Source organism: Lactuca virosa, chromosome 5 (assembly GCF_052849685.1).
Source record: "Lactuca virosa cultivar CGN04683 chromosome 5, Lactuca_virosa_CGN04683_v6, whole genome shotgun sequence".
Lineage (NCBI taxonomy): Eukaryota > Viridiplantae > Streptophyta > Magnoliopsida > Asterales > Asteraceae > Lactuca > Lactuca virosa.
In genome coordinates, this window is record NC_136430.1 from 30,510,134 (window position 1) to 30,528,198 (window position 18,065).

Here is an 18,065-nt window from a genome sequence, read left to right on the forward strand (position 1 = left end):
CAACCACAATTCGAGAAATTTCTTCTTCCTTTGAAGATTTCTTTTTCTTAGAAATTTTCTCTTCATTTTCATCATCGCTATCATCAGTTTAACTATCTCTGATGTCCACGAAGTCCAAATCACAAACTTTCGAAGTTGAGGGTTTATCAGTTTCTATCTTAACCATCAAGTCCTTAACTTTTTCTTTCCCTTTAGATGTTGATGCAACATTAACAATAGACAACTCGGAACAATCAACATCCTCGAGATCAATAATTTCACTAATATTGTCAGAATTATCTTCAATATCAGCAAAATTAGATTGAGAATCAGATGTTGAATTCTCAGTCTTTTTCAAAATTTGGATTTGTTCAGATTTAGTCAAAGTATCATTCACTATATTAACTAATTCATTCGTATCAAGACATTCATCAATTTTGACAATTCCATATTTATATCTATCATCAGGAACTTTGTCAAATTCCGCTATTATCTTCTCACAATTATACGAAACATTATCTACCTTTGCTCTTTCGTATGCTAGAAAAGGCAGTAATTTTCTATGTTGCTCTTTACTTATTTCACATGAATGATGTAAATCAGTTAATTTGCCATATAGTCTCTTAGCATAATTACAATATATGTTTCTTTGTGCTAGCAAAAGTTTGACTTCATTTGACAAAGTATCCCTATCACACATAATGTTCGTTATTTCTAATTCTAAACAATCAACTTTACTTATTTTCATGTCTAACCGGTTTTTGGTCTCTAATAACTCCGTGGACAACTTGTTGGCCTCATTGCTAGCAGACACAACAATTGAATCAAAATAAGTAACAGTCTCATCAAAAGATATTAGTTCAGAGTCATAAGCATGTTTAGGAATATTAAAAGATTCGAGAATATTACGTACCTTTTTTGTCATTGGAGATTTGTCTGCTGCCTTGGATACGAAGTATCTACCTTTCACTTTGAATTCCTCTTCATATGAGTCCTCCTCCATCTTCGCATACATTGCTCCATGTGTTAGATTCCTCATCTCTTCATCGTCTGATCCAGATGACCAGATTTGATAGGTTCCTTCTTCCTCCTGTTCACCCCTTTCGACCAGCGACAAATTCTTAGCTTTCGCACGAAACTCCTCAAGCTTCTCTGCGTAATAAGCCTCATCTTTTACTTTATTCTTCCTCTCATCCTTCTTTTGAAGCATACAATCATTCGCAAGATGATTGGCTCCATTGCAATAATGACAATCTACTCCAACATCACCTTTCAGCTTCTTCTCACTCTTCCCCTCAGACACCTTCGAATCTTTCTTCTCAACCTTCTTCTTCTCCTCAAAAACAGCTTTACTCACAACACTTCCTTTCACCTCAGCTATCTTAGCCTTTGAATTGAACGACGTTTTGAAAAACTTCTTAACACAATTATTCGAGTAAAATGCTATTGCCTCATCATCCGAATTCATGATGAATCCCTCTTCTCCCTCTGAATCACCATTTTCAGCTTCTTTCTCAGATATCTTGGACACAAGTGCCAATGGAGCTCCCAAACTCAGCTTTGATTCCTCAGCCATTTCATTAACCTCACTTTCGTGTGTCTTCAACTGATTGTACAGATCATTGAGAGATGATGTATCAAAACTTTGCTGATTCTTCACCATCATACTCACGCTTCTCCATTCTTTTCGAAGACCCATCACAAAGATGAGATTGAATTCTATTGAAGTCCTGGAGATTCCATAGCGATTGCAACGGTAGATTAACTCGTTCAGACGATCATAGTACACTTCAATTGTTTCACCTTCTTTTTGTCTGAAATCTTTCAGCTCAACCAAGCACTGTTTGACTGAATTGATTTTCGTCTTCTCACTTCCTTGAAACTTTTCTTTCAGATTGTTCCAGATCTCCTTAGCAGTTGTACAACTCTTTACGTAATTGTACACAACTAGAGGTAAAGCTCCTCGTAATTCCCTCATACATCTCTTCTCCAGTTTCTTCAGACGGTCAATTTGATTTTCAACACCAGAACTTGCAGAAGATGATCCAATTGCTTGAACATTCGTCGGAGGATTGAAATTTACAGAGATACATGACCATAATTCTTCATCAAGACCATTCAGATAATCCTGCATACGATCAGCCCACTGATCATAGTATTCAGGGATTAGTATTGGAATTTTGGTCGATGATCCTAACAGATGAGAAAACGAGGTCATAGAATTGAGATTGAAGCTCGCCATTGTTGTATGGAAGATGATTTTGAGATTTTTGAAGAAAATTTGAAAATTTGAGAACAAACTAGTTAAATCAAATCGGAATTACAAGAAGAACACTCGATTCAACAATTCAAATGCAGAATCGAATCACAAACTAAAATCTTGACAAATTTTTCACTATCAAAAAGTGTGGAAACTTTTGAACCAAAAAGTTGATTCAAAAACTTTTTGAATAGGTGAAAATCAGATCACAAATGTGATTCGTGCTCTGATACCAATTGATGAACCAATGAATCGAGTATCAAATGAATCAGAGTTAAAATTGAAGTAAGAATGCGAGATTGAACAACGGATGTAAATATGATCTTGTTTCAGCTCTATTATGCTTTTGAATGTTTACAGAGTAAAAAGACAGGTCTGTAAAAACTCTTATCTTACTCTAGTAAATATCCCTATTTATAGGAAACAGAAAGCATACAAAAAATATACTAAGGCATAGACACTAAAGCTTCATATAAAAGCCCCTTAGTAAAATAGATTACAGAACATACGAAGAGTACAAAACACACTTCGACTAATTACAACATATTTGACCCTTACAGAAGAGGATCAGTGGCGGCGTCTGCGCCAGCCACAACGAGGATCACTGATGGCCGCCCTGTCAAGGCGGATGCTCCTGCGGTGAAGAGCCTCGCATTTCAGTTGACTACCGAGGAGGCTCGGGCAGCGCCAAATGTTGTTGCTGGTACGCAATCGCTTTTTATGCTTCCTATTGAATTGTTATGCTTATGTATATATGTGCTCTTATATAGGGACCTTTTTGGTCAATAGTATGTCGGTTCATGTTCTTTTCGACTCGGGTGCTACCCAATCGTTTGTATCTCTTGCGCTTAGCAAGAAGTTCCGGGATGCTACAGGGACTTTGGATTCCCCGCTTGAGGTTGAGATTGCGGATGACCGCACCGTGAGTGCTACGAGGGTATATCGGAACTGTGTCTTGAATGTGTTTGGGGAGAGGTTTCGTGTCAATCTGGTTACGATACCGTTGTGAGGGCTAAAGGTGATCGTTGGGATGAATTGGTTGTGGGCCAATGGGGCCATGATAGATTCCGAGCGCCAACTGGTGAGAGTTAGAACCCCAAGTGGAGGAGAACTGGCTATTCATGGAGAGAGGGCCTCGTGTTGGATATAGTGTCTAAGTCCATAACTTTATTTGGTATGTACTTGACCCGACCCGGCATGGTCCATTTGGGTTGCATGGCATTGCAATACTTGGATAGACTAGATGAGAGAATAAGGCACTTATGATTATTAATATATTATAAGTTCTAATATATTAATAATAGTATTATTTAATTAGTATTGATCAAGTATTAATCTAGTATTAATTTGGTGATCAAAGTGAGACTAATTAAATATATAGGGTTGATCATGACAATCATCAATTCTTTTATGGTGGATTAATGATCCATGGTTTATGGGTTTGGTTATAACCATATGGAGCTCCATGGATAGTCCATGGGAGTTACAAACCCATGGGTCATGAGAAATCAATAGTCATGACAATTAAGGGCATTCATGTGTAAACCCTAATTGTGACAACACTATAAAAGGAACCCTATGGCTAGCAAAATCGTGACCTAGTGTTTCTAAGGAGGGCATAACCGATTTTCAAGTGTAAGAAGTATTCTCTTAAGTTATTCCAAGTCTTGTGGTGTTGTGTGAAGCATTTGAGGCACAACATTTGGGGTGCTAGGCTCACAAAGTCTTGAAGGAATCCAAGCAACAACAAGGTATGTATTTCTACTAGTTTTATGTTCTATGTAATCCCCATGCCATGCTAGTTAGGAAATAACCTTGAAAAGAAATTTTCATGTATATAGAGAAAACATAGATTCAAGGTTATTAGGGTTGCATGTACACTTAGGAAGTGTTAGAATGCTCAAAAACCCATCAGTGGTATCAGAGCCTAGGATTGTTTTCTGTATACTTGATGCAAAACTACTTAAAAATCGAAAATTCTGCACTCTGACGACTGGACTCGCCGAGTCCATGGGGAGGACTCGCCGAGTCCATGAACAAATTCATCCTACTCGACGAGTAGAATAATGCACTCGACGAGTAGGAGCGTGCTGGGCAGTTTTTTCGAGTTTTGTTGCTGGAAATGGATTAAGATCATTATCCCAATCTGTTTTGGACTTGTAAAATCTGTTTTTCAAAATGATAATGATTATGTTAACCCATTTTACATGACTTTTATCAATTTTCAAGTATTGTATATGTTTATATGATTTTCTTGAAATTGCTTGACATGAATTTGTGTTCATATGAGTTTAGAAGATCATAGGAATTATGTGTAACCTCCATGTATGTTTAATTCATGATCTTAATGGCTATGATGGTGTCCATAACTTATCCTCAAGTTATGGATAACCAAAAGTCACTTCTTTTAATTATGTTTAAAGAACTAAAGAGGTTTCATAAAATGAAGAGTCTTCATTTTTATGAACCATTAAAACTCATAAGTTACAAATTGAAGAGACTTAGAATAGTTTCAAATCTTGCCCTCAAGTTTTGGAATTTGAAAAGTCTTACACTTTAATACTTTAATTCCAAATTAAACCTTAGATTTTTAAAAAAGTTTAAAAATCAACACTTATACTATTATTATAATTTTATTATATAGATATGTATAAGAATATGTCAGTCTTACCGTTAGTAGGCCTCATTCACGAAGCCGGTCTATAAGGGGGGTATAAGGTTGTTGCCTATAAAATGGTGACTTAATGGGTGTCCACTCTCACCCACCGCTTCCTTGATCGGTGGAGGGTCGTTAGCCGAACGGGTAGGATACGACTTTAAATACTCGTTAAAAGTATAATGAATTATAAAGTAACTATACATTATAAATTCCCAATCTTAGTTACTTTAGGAAAATGTGAAATTGGTGCTAGCCCATAAAATTACACTTTGTACCTTACCAAGTCGTTAGTGGAGCGTGTGTGGTTAACCGGCACACTAACATGGACTAGTAAGAGTGGCAAAGGGTAACTTAACTTTATTATAGATCGGTGGAGCGTGTGTGGTTAACCGGCACATCGATTAGGTAATATTGTTGAGGGTACCAAGTCAATTTGTATGGTTATTCACACCTTGTTTGTGATCCTCGGCATCCCAGTCACAAACTTGAGAGGGCACAATCGAGATTCAAACATGCCATTGAAAAGTTCAATGTATCTCAAAAGATCTAGGAGTTTCAAAACCAATAAAACCTAATAATAAAATATTTCGTTCTTATGGTGGAAATTGGTAAATCGTCATTTACCTACCTTCAAATATTTTATAGTATGGATTACGGCATCCCTCTTCCAACTATAAATAGTTTGTTGGATCCTAGCCTTAATATTTCATTTGGGTGAATTATTAAGGATTCCTAATCTAATGAAACTTGTGTTTCTTTCCTTTCAGATGTCTTCCAACAATGTTTCTGGCTCAAACCCAACAGGCTCCTTTTCCCTTATAAACTTGTGTGGTAAGGTCATATTTGATGGATCCAATTTCAATGAGTGGATTAGAAACATCAGAATGATTACCCGCTATGAGGACAAAGAATATGTCCTCGATAGGGAGCTTAAGGTTGTGAATGAAGCCACTGCTACTCCTGAAGAGTTTGCGGAGTTTGTTGCACATGAAAAGGATGCTACTAAAGTAGCATGCATCATGATGGCCACCATGACTCCTGAACTTCAAAAATCCTATGAAGATTTCTACCCCTATGAGATGCACCTGGATCTGATGGAAAGGTACCATCAGAGCGCGCGTCAGGAGAGGTATGAAATCATCTCCTCCATGATAACCGCAAGGATGAAGGATGGTGAACCCATCACCGGTCACTTGCAGAAGATGCAAAGGTTCGTTGACCGGTTGCTGAAGCTAAATGTTGACTTTCCTGAGGAAATGGCGATTGACATCATTCTCCATTCCTTACCTCCAAGTTATGATCAGTTTCGTATGAGTTATCATATAAACAAGGAGGAAGTCACACTTAGAAAACTTCAAGGACTCTTAAGGACAGCTGAAAATGGCCTTAAGGGTAAAGCGGTTGCTACTTCTACTCCTTCAACAGCCCCTGTTCTGGCTATTGGGCAGGGAAAGGGTAAGAAGAGGAAAAGCCCTTCGAAGGGTACCAAGGGTAAGACTCTTGATGGTTCCTCTTCAAGTGGGACAAAGAAAGGTCCCATTACTCCTTCTTCAAACCCAAAGGAAGCACAGTGCTTCTATTGCCAGGATAAGGGACACTTCAAGCGAAGCTGCCCTAAATATCTGCAAGATGTAAAGGATGGGAAGGTTAAACCCACCCATGCAGGTATTTACACAATATTGTCTAATAACTCATCTAATGCTAATTCTTGGGTGCTTGATATAGGTTGTGGTATTCACATTTGTACTGATTTGCAGGCATTAAGAAGAAGTGAGCAAGTGGAGCACGGGAAGATAAACTTAGTCATGGGCAACAGGAAAGCATCACCTGTTACCAAGATAGGAGTCTATTCTTTATTTCTTAATAATGGGTTAATGTTAGATTTGAATAAGTGTTGTTACTCGCCCGAAATGGCGAGAAATATTATTTCTTTTCATGGCTTGTACAAACAAGGTTTTTCATTTTCATTTGATAATAAAAATGGTGCTATTAATGTTTATTACAATGATGTATTTTACTTTAAAGCATTACCTTGTGATGGTGTATATGAAGCCGTGAATGTTGTAGACAATCTAGGAAATAATGTGTTGTATATTGATTCTTCAGATAGCTTGGATAAAGCATCCCTGTGGCATTGTCGTCTTGGACATGTTAAAAAGAAGCGCATAGGCAAACTCCAAAAGGCTGGAGTCTTGGAATCATTTGACCTCAAGTCAGATGATAGTTGTGAGTCTTGTTTACTTGGAAAAATGACAAAGTCACCCTTCACAGGTACTTGTGATAGGGGTGAAGGTTTGTTGGACCTTGTACACACGGATGCGTGTGGGCCCTTCAGAGTTGCTACAAGGGATGCTAATCGCTATTATGTGACTTTTACTGATGATTACAGTAGATATGGATGTATTTACTTAATCAAGCATAAGTCAGAAACCTTTGAAAAGTTCAAAGAGTTTAAGCAGGAAGTGGAGAATCAATTGGGCAGGAACATCAAGATGCTCCGATCCGATCGGGGAGGAGAGTATCTTAGCATTGAGTTCCTTGACTATCTTAAGGAATGTGGGATTGTCTCATAATTGACACCTCCCAGAACACCACAGTTGAATGGTGTAGCTGAGAGGCGCAATCGAACCTTGCTGGATATGGTTCGTTCCATGATGAGTCGAGCTTCGTTACCAATCTCTTTCTGGGGGTATGCCTTAGAGACTGCCGCCCATATCCTTAATCTAGTCCCTACTAAAAAGGTTGCCAAAACACCTCACGAGATGTGGACTGGGAAAGTTCCCAATTTGGACCACATCAAGATTTGGGGTTGTGAAGCTTTCGTGAGGCGTGAGACTCATGATAAGCTTGAACCTCGAAGTGAGAGGTGTATTTTCATCGGCTACCCACAGAGATCCTTTGGTTACCTCTTCTACAGACCCAGTGATAATGTGGTCTTTGTAGCAAGAAGAGGAGTCTTTCGTGAGAGAGAATTCATAAGCCAAGGGGACAGTGGGAGGCAAATTGACCTTGAAGAGCTTCAAGAGTCAAGTGGTGAAGGAACCTCAAATGCTATCGACCAACCTGAGGAGGAAACTCCTGTTGATCCGATAGATGAGTCTGTAACTCCAAGACGTTCCACTAGGGTGAGGAACACACCTGATTTTTATTATGGTTATCACATCACCACTGAAGGTGATACATTTATTAGTGATAGTACACTAATAGATTTGGATGAACCTAATAATTACAGGGAAGCCATGGCAGGCCCTGAGCCTGCTAAATGGAAGGAGGCTACGGACAGCGAGATTCAGTCCATGTATGACAATTAAGTGTGGAACTTGGTTGACAATGTACCAGGTCGTAAGACAGTTGGGTGCAAATGGATCTTCAAGAAGAAGACCGACATGGATGGGAAAGTACACACTTATAAAGCACGACTGGTTGCGAAGGGCTTTACTCAAACTCTAGGAGTTGACTATGATGAGACCTTCTCACCAGTAGCTAAGATTAAGTCTATTAGAGTGTTGTTAGCCATAGCTGCATTTCATGATTATGAAATATCGCAAATGGATGTCAAAACCGCTTTCCTTAATGGGAAGTTGGCTGAGGATGTTTACATGGCTCAACCAGAGGGTTTTGTCGATCCAAAATACCCTAATAGAGTGTGTAAGCTTGAGAAATCCATTTATGGATTGAAACAAGCGTCTCGCAGATGGAATCTTTGCTTTGATGAGAAGGTCAGAGAGTTTGGCTTCTCTAGGAGTGAGGATGAGTCTTGTGTGTATGTCAGGGCTAGTGGGAGCATAGTTAGCTTCTTGGTGTTGTATGTGGATGACATACTTCTCATAGGAAACGACGTCCCAACCTTGCAGGAGGTTAAGTCCTGGCTTGGGAAGTGTTTCGCTATGAAGGACCTTGGGGAAGCTGCCTATATCCTAGGGATAAGGATATTGAGAGATAGGAGTAAGAGACTAATTGGACTTAGTCAAAGTACTTACTTGGATAAGGTGCTGAAGAGGTTCAACATGCAAGAATCCAAGAAAGGGGAATTACCCGTCCAGAGTAATGCCAAGCTGAGTAAGACTCAGAGTCCGAGTACAGAGGCTGAGATAGCTGAGATGAGTCATATACCATATGCTTCCGCTGTGGGCTCGATCATGTATGCTATGACTTGTACTCGCCCTGATGTGGCCTTTGCATTGAGCATGGTCAGTAGATATCAAGGGAACCCTGACAAGGCACACTAGACAACGGTAAAGAACATTCTCAAGTATCTGCGGAGGACTAAGGATTGGGTCCTTACCCTCGGAGGCAGTGATGACTTGAGAGTGGAAGGATATAGCGATGCTAGCTTCCAGACTGATAGGGATAATTTCCGCTCTCAGTCAGGCTGGGTCTTTATCCTAAATGGAGGGGCAATTACTTGGAAAAGTTCCAAGCAGGAGACAGTAGCTGATTCTACTTGTGAATCAGAGTACATAGCAGCAAGTGAAGCAGCTAAGGAGGCGATATGGCTAAAGAACTTCATCGGAGACCTTGGAGTTGTACCAGCTATAAAGGAGCCAATGGAAATTTTATGTGACAGCGAAAGTGCGGTTGCTTTGGATAAGGAACCGAGAGATCACGGGAGATCTAGGCACATTGATAGAGAATACCATTTCATCAGACATCGAATAGAAGAAGGACTCCTCGTGGCTAAGAGGGTATCATCAGATGAGAACCCGGCAGATCCCCTCACGAAGGGACTGAGCAGGGTTAAGCATTTACAGCATGCGAGGCGCATTGGGCTGAAGGATAATATTAGTTTCAATAATTAGATTCCTGAAACTTGTAAAATGTAATTGACATTTGATGATAAATAAAAGTTGTTATTTATATATGAGTAAGGTGTTACTATCTTGTGTTGATTGTTTACTATGTTTCAGTTTTGCATGTTTTTACTTCCAAAATAATTATGTTATTATTTAAACCATCCACAGTCAGTCAAACTTTGGAAGTAAGTATTGATTTAAGACTATCATGAATTTGGCTTGTATGATTTGTCTAAAAGTGCTTTGGACAATGCAATGGTTGCTACAACATTCATGAGTACTCATAAGGGCTGAGTATTGGATCCAACCCACGCTCACTTGCATCACTTCATGGAATTTATCTCGAGTGATCGTGAGACGGTAATAGCATATAAATCTTCAAACCTAGAGATATGAGTTGTTGACTATGAGTTGGTTATTCATTGATTGCACGAAAACGCATTGGTAACTCGATGTCATAAAACGTGCCTTTGTGAATAATTCAACAAGTAGTTAGTACAAGCATATCAGTCGAAGTTTATCTGTTCCTTCTAGAAATAGAAGCGATATCTGGGCCCCTCGATGATTTGGTTTTGACCTATGTACCGGGCCCGGTCAGAACCTAATTGATGTGTTCAATTTAGTTCTATGTCGAAACAAATCAGAGATCGAGAAACAAATGTTGGACAATAAGTAAGACCATGTTCCATGTGTTTGTCCGGCTGATATCATGAGAACAGGGGATTATATGATCACTTATCTTAAATGGCGTATCATCATCATCTTAGTTCCGAGAGACTTTGAAAGAGCTACGATTGCTAGTCGGATTTTGAAGTCATATTTGCAAATATAGTTATTAGACTTATCCAAGTGGGAGACTGTTGGATATAGTGTCTAAGTCCATAACTTTATTTGGTATGTAGTTGACCCGACCCGGCATGGTCCATTTGGGTTGCATAGCATTGCAATACTTGGATAGACTAGATGAGAGAATAAGGCACTTATGATTATTAATATATTATAAGTTCTAATATATTAATAATAGTATTATTTAATTAGTATTGATCAAGTATTAATCTAGTATTAATTTGGTGATCAAAGTGAGACTAATTAAATATATAGGGTTGATTATGACAATCATCAATTCTTTTATGGTGGATTAATGATCCATGGTTTATGGGTTTGGTTATAACCATATGGAGCTCCATGGATAGTCCATGGGAGTTACAAACCCATGGGTCATGAGAAATCAAGAGTCATGACAATTAAGGGCATTCATGTGTAAACCCTAATTTTGACAACACTATAAAAGGAACCCTATGGCTAGCAAAATCGTGACCTAGTGTTTCTAGTGAGGGCATAACCGATTTTCAACTGTAAGAAGTATTCTCTCAAGTTATTCCAAGTCTTGTGGTGTTGTGTGAAGCATTTGAGGCACAACATTTGGGGTGCTAGGCTCACAAAGTCTTGAAGAAATCCAAGCAACAACAAGGTATGCATTTCTACTAGTTTTATGTTCTATGTAATCCCCATGCCATGCTAGTTAGGAAATAACCTTGAAAAGAAATTTGCATGTATATAGAGAAAACATAGATTCAAGGTTATTAGGGTTGCATGTACACTTAGGAAGTGTTAGAATGCTCAAAAACCCATCACCTCGCAGGGGCCAACCATCTGTTCGGCTGTAAGGGCTAGGATACTTCTCCATTAGGGTTGTTCGGGATTTTTGGAATATATCTCGGATACAAGGATTGAGACCACGACAGATCTGGGCAGTTTACCGGTTATATGGGAATTTCAGGATGTCTTTCCCAAGGAGTTACCTGGGGTGCCTCCGGAGAGGCAAGTAGATTTTCGCATTGATTTGGTGTCGGGTGCTGCTCCGATAGCCAAGGCACCGTATCGGCTAGTTCCGCCCGAGATGCAGGAGCTATCTATGCAGCTTCAGGAGCTGCTAGACCGAGGGTTTATTCGTCAGAGCAATTCCCCGTGGGGAGCATTGATCCTGTTTGTGAAGAAGAAGGACGTGTTGCACAAGATGTGCATCGATTATCGGGAGCTAAACAAGCTAACTGTGAAAAACCGTTACCCGCTTCCGAGGATTGATGATTTGTTCGATCAGCTGTAGGGTGCATCTTGGTTTTCCAAGATTGATCTTCGGTCGGGGTACCATCAGATGAGGATTAGGGATGAGGATATACAGAAGACAGCTTTCAGGACTCGGTACAGTCACTACGAGTTTGTGGTGATGCCATTCAGGCTTACCAATGCCCCAGCAGCGTTCATGGACCTCAAGAACAGGGTGTGTAGACCGATGTTGGATCGGTCTGTGATCATTTTTATCAATGACATCTTGGTCTATTCTAAGACAAAGGAGTAGCACGAGCATCATTTAAGGGAGGTATTGGAGACAATGAGGGCAGAAAGGCTTTATGCCAAGTTCTCAAAGTGCGATTTCTCGTTGCGAGAGGTGCAGTATTTGGGGCACATCATCAACCAAAAGGGTATTTTGGTTGATCCAGCCAAGATTGAGGCAGTGATGCGGTGGGAAATACCGAAGAATGCATCTGAGATCCGTAGCTTCTTGGGCCTAGCATGGTACTATCGGAGATTTATTCAAGATTTCTCCAAGATTGTTGTACCTTTGACTCGCTTGACCAAGAAGAATGTGACTTTTCGGTGGGGCACGGACCAGCAGTTGGCTTTTGAGACCTTGAGACAAAGATTATGTGAGGCCCCGATTTTAGCACTACCCGAGGGACTGGATGATTTGGTAGTGTATTGTGATGCGTCTATCTTGAGGTTAGGGGCGGTCTTGATGCAGAGGGGACATGTGATTGCGTACACCTCGAGGCAGTTGAAGCCTCACGAGGCAAACTACCCCACTCATGACCTGGAATTAGGGGAGGTGGTGTTTTCCCTCAAAATATGGAGGCCTTATTTGTACGGAGTCCGGTGCACCATCTTTACTGACCACAAAAGTTTGAAGTATTTGATAGATCCGCAGAACCTTAACATGCGATAAAGGAGGTGGTTGGATGTACTGAAGGATTGTGATTGTGAGATTTTGTACCATCCAGGGAAGGCCAACTGTAACACTCTAAATTTTCAAATATATTTTTCATTTATAAAACCATATAATTCAAAATTTCACATTTCACAAAACCCCAAGTATATAAGTTATTATAAACAAAATCAAAAAAATGTTTCACATTATACCAGAATCCTCAAAACAACATGAACTCTAGCTGGTGTGTACAATCGTGCTGGCGCCTTCCCGCGATCCTCAGATGTACCTGAAACACATTTTACACAAACACTGTAAGCACGAAGCATAGTGTGTTCCCCAAAATACCACACACAAATAATTAGCCTCTCATGGCTATATTTTGATAAGGACCCTCTGGTCATGTGTCTCAGTGAAGACCATCCAGTCTCACGGCTTAGGTTGGACCCTCTGGTCCTATCTCAATAATGCACATGATAATATACATCATAAATCACAAGACAGAATGCATGATATCACATATCTCATTATAAGCACATAAGATCAACCTATACACAAAATAATATAACAACATAAGTCACAAAGACAGTATGCATGATAACACATATCACAATATAAACAAATAAGACCCTCCGGTCAATAATGTACTAAGACCCTTCGGTCGATAATGTAAATAAGACCCTCTGGTCAATAACACGAATAAGACCCTCCGGTTAATAGTGTAAATGAGACCCTCCGGTTAATAATACAAATAAGACCCTTCGGTCACACATAAATTACCACATAGGTAAGTATATTGAGAAGAATCACCTCGTAGAGTAAAGCAATATATCCCACATTCGAACTGATGGTCCAGACTCCACCCCTCCATAGCCTCCAAAATCCACAGCTTTACCAAAACCCTAAAGTGAACGGAAGTCAATAGTCAAAGCTGACCCAACTCATCAAGTACAACTCATCTACTCGTCGAGTTCCTCAGTACTCAGTAAATCACGAAAGCCCGAGTCAACTCGCAGAGTTTCTAAGCAACTCGTCGAGTCTATGTAGAGTCCAGAAGATCCAGGAAAACCCTAACCACTTGTAGAGTTGTCCCATCAACTCGTTGTGTTCACTCTGAATCCAAAAACGGGAAAACCCGACTCGACTCGTTGAGTTGGATGACCAACTCGTCGAGTTCTTCAACCATTTTACATTAAACTCATTCCAATTGATTCCAACACTCTAAACTCCAGATCCAACCACTTAAGATGAAGTTCCCATGTAAATTTGCTAACTTTACGATCATGCAAGGCCTCACAAGGCTAAAACACCCAAAATAAGCTCAAGAAAGGGTTTAGGACACAACGACGGGTCAAAGCTTCATAAAACTTGAGGCTTTAGGCCTAAAGGGCCTAGTAGTGTCCAGATTTGAGGTCTCACAACTCCATAGAATGATCACAACCATTAATAACTCAAGGGGAAGCTAGAAAGGGCCATAAACTCTCTAATGAAGAGATCTAACAAACAGGAAGTCAAGGTATTAACCTTTTACCTTCAAATGAATGCTACCACTGAGATGATGTCGGATCCAAAGACTCCTTATTCCAAGCTTCTTCTCTTCAAGGAATGCACCAAAACCCACCATCTATTAGCTCTAAAACACTCTCAAATGGAAGGTACTTGATTAGGGTTTGTCTCAGGGTAGAAAGGTGATAAAGGAGACGGGGTAAAGGAGTTAAAGTTCTTTAAATTGGGTGCAATAATTAGGGTTTCATCAAACAGAATCAACTCATCGAGTCCAGTCCTCCGACTCGACGAGTAGACTTCATATCCTGCTCAACTCCTACACGACGATTTGGGACCAACCAACGTGGTGGCTGATTCCTTAAGCCGCAAGGTGGCGAGTTCTTCGATTAGGGATGTTTGTTTTAGGATGACGGTGATTTCCCCCTTATTCTATACGATCAAGGAGGCTCAGGTAGAGGGTTTGAAGAAAGAGAACTAGAAGATAAAGCAGATTCAGGGTCAGGTTCCCTTGTTTATTTGGGATGGTCGGGGTCTTTTGGTGCAGTGTGGCCGGGTGTGGGTACCGGTTTCTGGGGGAGGAGGCAGAAGATCTTGGAGGAGGAACACAAATTCAAGCTCTCTATTCATCCGGGGTATGAAAATGTACATATTTTTGATTTTGAGTTACTGGTGCCCCTGCATGAAGCGGGAGGTTGCATGGTTCGTGAAGCGGTGCTTGACTTGCAGTAAGGTCAAGGCCGAACATCAGAGGCTTCATGGCAAGGTCCAGCTGCTACCCATTCCCATGTGGAAATGGGAAGAGATCACCATGGACTTCACCATGAAGTTACCAAGGACGGCGAGGGGTGTGGATTCCATTTTGTTCATTGTAGACAGATTGACGAAGAGTGTCCATTTTATTCCGATCTCTGAGATTATCTCTACTGAGAAGTTAGCAGATACCTATGTGTGAGAGGTGGTGTTCAGACACGAAGTTACGGTATCTGTGGTCTCGGGCCGCTATGTCCGATTCACCTCCAAGTTTTGGAGGAAGTTCCATGAAGAATTAGGCACCCAGTTACATTTCAGCACCTCTTACCACCCACAGACCGATGGTCAGAGCGAGCGGACCATCCAGACGCTTGAAGCTATGCTTCGGGCTTGCGTTCTGGATTTCGGAGGGATCTGGGATACCTACCTTCCCCTGGAAGAATTTTCATACAACAACAGTTATCATGCTAGCATTGACCAACCCCCGTTTGAGATGCTGTATGGTCGGAGGTGTAGGACTCCTGTTTGCTGCGGCGAGGTAGGGAATCGATTCATGGGAAACACCGAGGTGGTGCTAAAGACTAGCGAGTTGATTCAGCAGGTGTGCGACAGGATGCGAGTCACGCAGAGCCGTCAGAAGAGCTATGTTGACCGGCGCCGATCGGATCTCGAGTTTCAGGTGCGAGACTTCGTTTTCCAGAAAGTATCACCATGGAAGAGTTGTTGGATTTTGATCACTATAACAGTCCTATGGTGCACATGCAACCCTAAATGCTTTGGATCTATGTTTTCTCTAATTATACATGTATTTTATTTTTCCAAAGCATTATCCCTAACTAGCGTACAGTTGAAGCTATATAATATAAAACATAGTTTGGATGCTTACCTCTTGAGTAGAGTAGAGTTCTTGACCTTTGAAAGCTTAAGCACCTCAAGTGTGATGCCTCTATTGGTTCACAAACACCAAAATGAAAGAGGAGGTTTTAAGAGAATAAGATGCTTGACTCCAAACAGGGTCTAGCCGATTTTGGCTTATGGGGTCACTATTTATAATGTGGCAAACACTAGGGTTACACTTGGTAAACCCTAATGCTCCATGACTTTTCAAATTCTTATGCTCCATGGGTTAACCTCCATGGACTATTCATGGATTATCTTATTTGTTTAGCCTAACCATATAGTCATGGATCATTAGCCCACATTACAAGAATCATTAATTTACATAATCAATCCCCATATATTTAATTAGTCTCTTTTTTATTACAAAATTAATTCTAAATTAATTCTTGATCAATACTAATTAAATAATATTAATATATTATACTTGTAATATATTAATAACCTTATTCTCAAAAAACCTTCCTATCAAATTGCACTAGTGAAAGCAACCCAAAAAGGGACCATGCTACAATCGGGTCAAGTACATCCCAGTTATAGTTATGAGCTTAGACACTAAATCCAATAGTCTCCCACTTGGATAAGTCTAATAACTATAACTTCCAATGTACCTCTAGGATCCGACTTAGCAATCGTAAGCTTTCAAAATCCTATGTCAACTCTAACCCAGTCAGTGACGCATCCTTTAGATAGGGGACCATATAATCATCTGTTCTCAAGATATCAGCTGGACAAATACATGGAACAATGTCATACTTATTGTCCAGTAGTTTGTTTCCCGATTTCCGATTTGTTTGACATAGAACATAACTGAACACATCAATTTAGTTATGACCAGGCCTGACACATATGTCAAAACATAATCATCGAGGGGCCCAAGATATCGCTTTTAATGCTCTTAGGATAAAATCTTGGATTAGATGTCTAAGACCATAACTATTATTGGTATGTACTCGACCCGAGAGTAGCATGGTCCATTTGGGTTGCATGGCATCGGAACAATTGGATAGACAAGTGAGAAAAAGGTTATTTATGATTTATATTAATATATTATAAGTACTAATATATTAATATGAAATCATATCATTTAATTAGTATTGATCAAGAACTAATTTTGAATTTTTGTGATCAAAAGAGACTAATTAAATATATGGGGATTCATTATGTAAATCATTCATTCTTATATATGTGGGCTTGTGATCCATAGTCCTTCATGTTGGGCTTAACCCATGTGGTAACCCATGGATACTCCAGGGAGGTTTAAACCATGGATCATGAAGGAAATGGAAAGTCATGCACATTAGGGTTTACATGGTGTAACCCTAATGAGCCACACTATATAAAGGATCTCATGGTTCATGAAATGGAACTAGTGGATACACGAAGAGAGGGCAAGGGCCGATTTTCATAGGGAGAACCAAAGTAACCTTTTTCTCAAGTTATTCAATTTGTTGGTGGTGTTGTGTGATTCCATTTGAGGCTTCCACACTATTGGGACTAAGCTCTTAAAGGTTCAAGACTTCAAGCTCCATCAAAAGGTATGTCATCTAACTAGACTTTTGTGGTATAGTTGCTCCATATTATGCTAGTTAAGATGATGGTTTGGAATTTTGTATATTTTCATGTATAATAGTGAAAACATAGATCCAAAGCACATAGGGTTGCATGCACACCATATGAGTGTTAGAATGCTTAAAACCCATAAGTGGTATAAGAGCCTAGGGTTGTTTTCAATTATACTTGATGCTACTTGCTTGGAAATGCCTTAAAAATTGATTTTTCGTTGTTCTTGACTATAGACTCGTCGAGTCCACTGATGGACTCGCCGAGTCCAAGGCAAAAACTAACCAACTCGCCGAGTTTGTTCACACACTCGATGAGTTGGTGCTCCAAAATGCAGATTTTGGATGTTTTAGGCTGGAATTAGACTAGAATCATTACCCTAAGATGTTTTTGAACTTATAAACCTGTTTTTGTTGTTGTAATGATCATACTAATCCAATTCAAAAGATAGTTGTCAAAAGTTTCATGTTTTGTATTAGTTTAATGGTTAGGCTAATTACATGAAAATTGTTTGATTTGAATTGTCTTGTGCATATGAGTTTAATCTAGATCATAGTTTTTCTTGACATGTTTGTTTGTTTATTATATGATCTAAATGGCCTTTAATGGATTCCATAACTTGTCCTTAAGTTATGGAAAACCAAAAGTCTTTTTGTTAATGAGTCTTTAAAA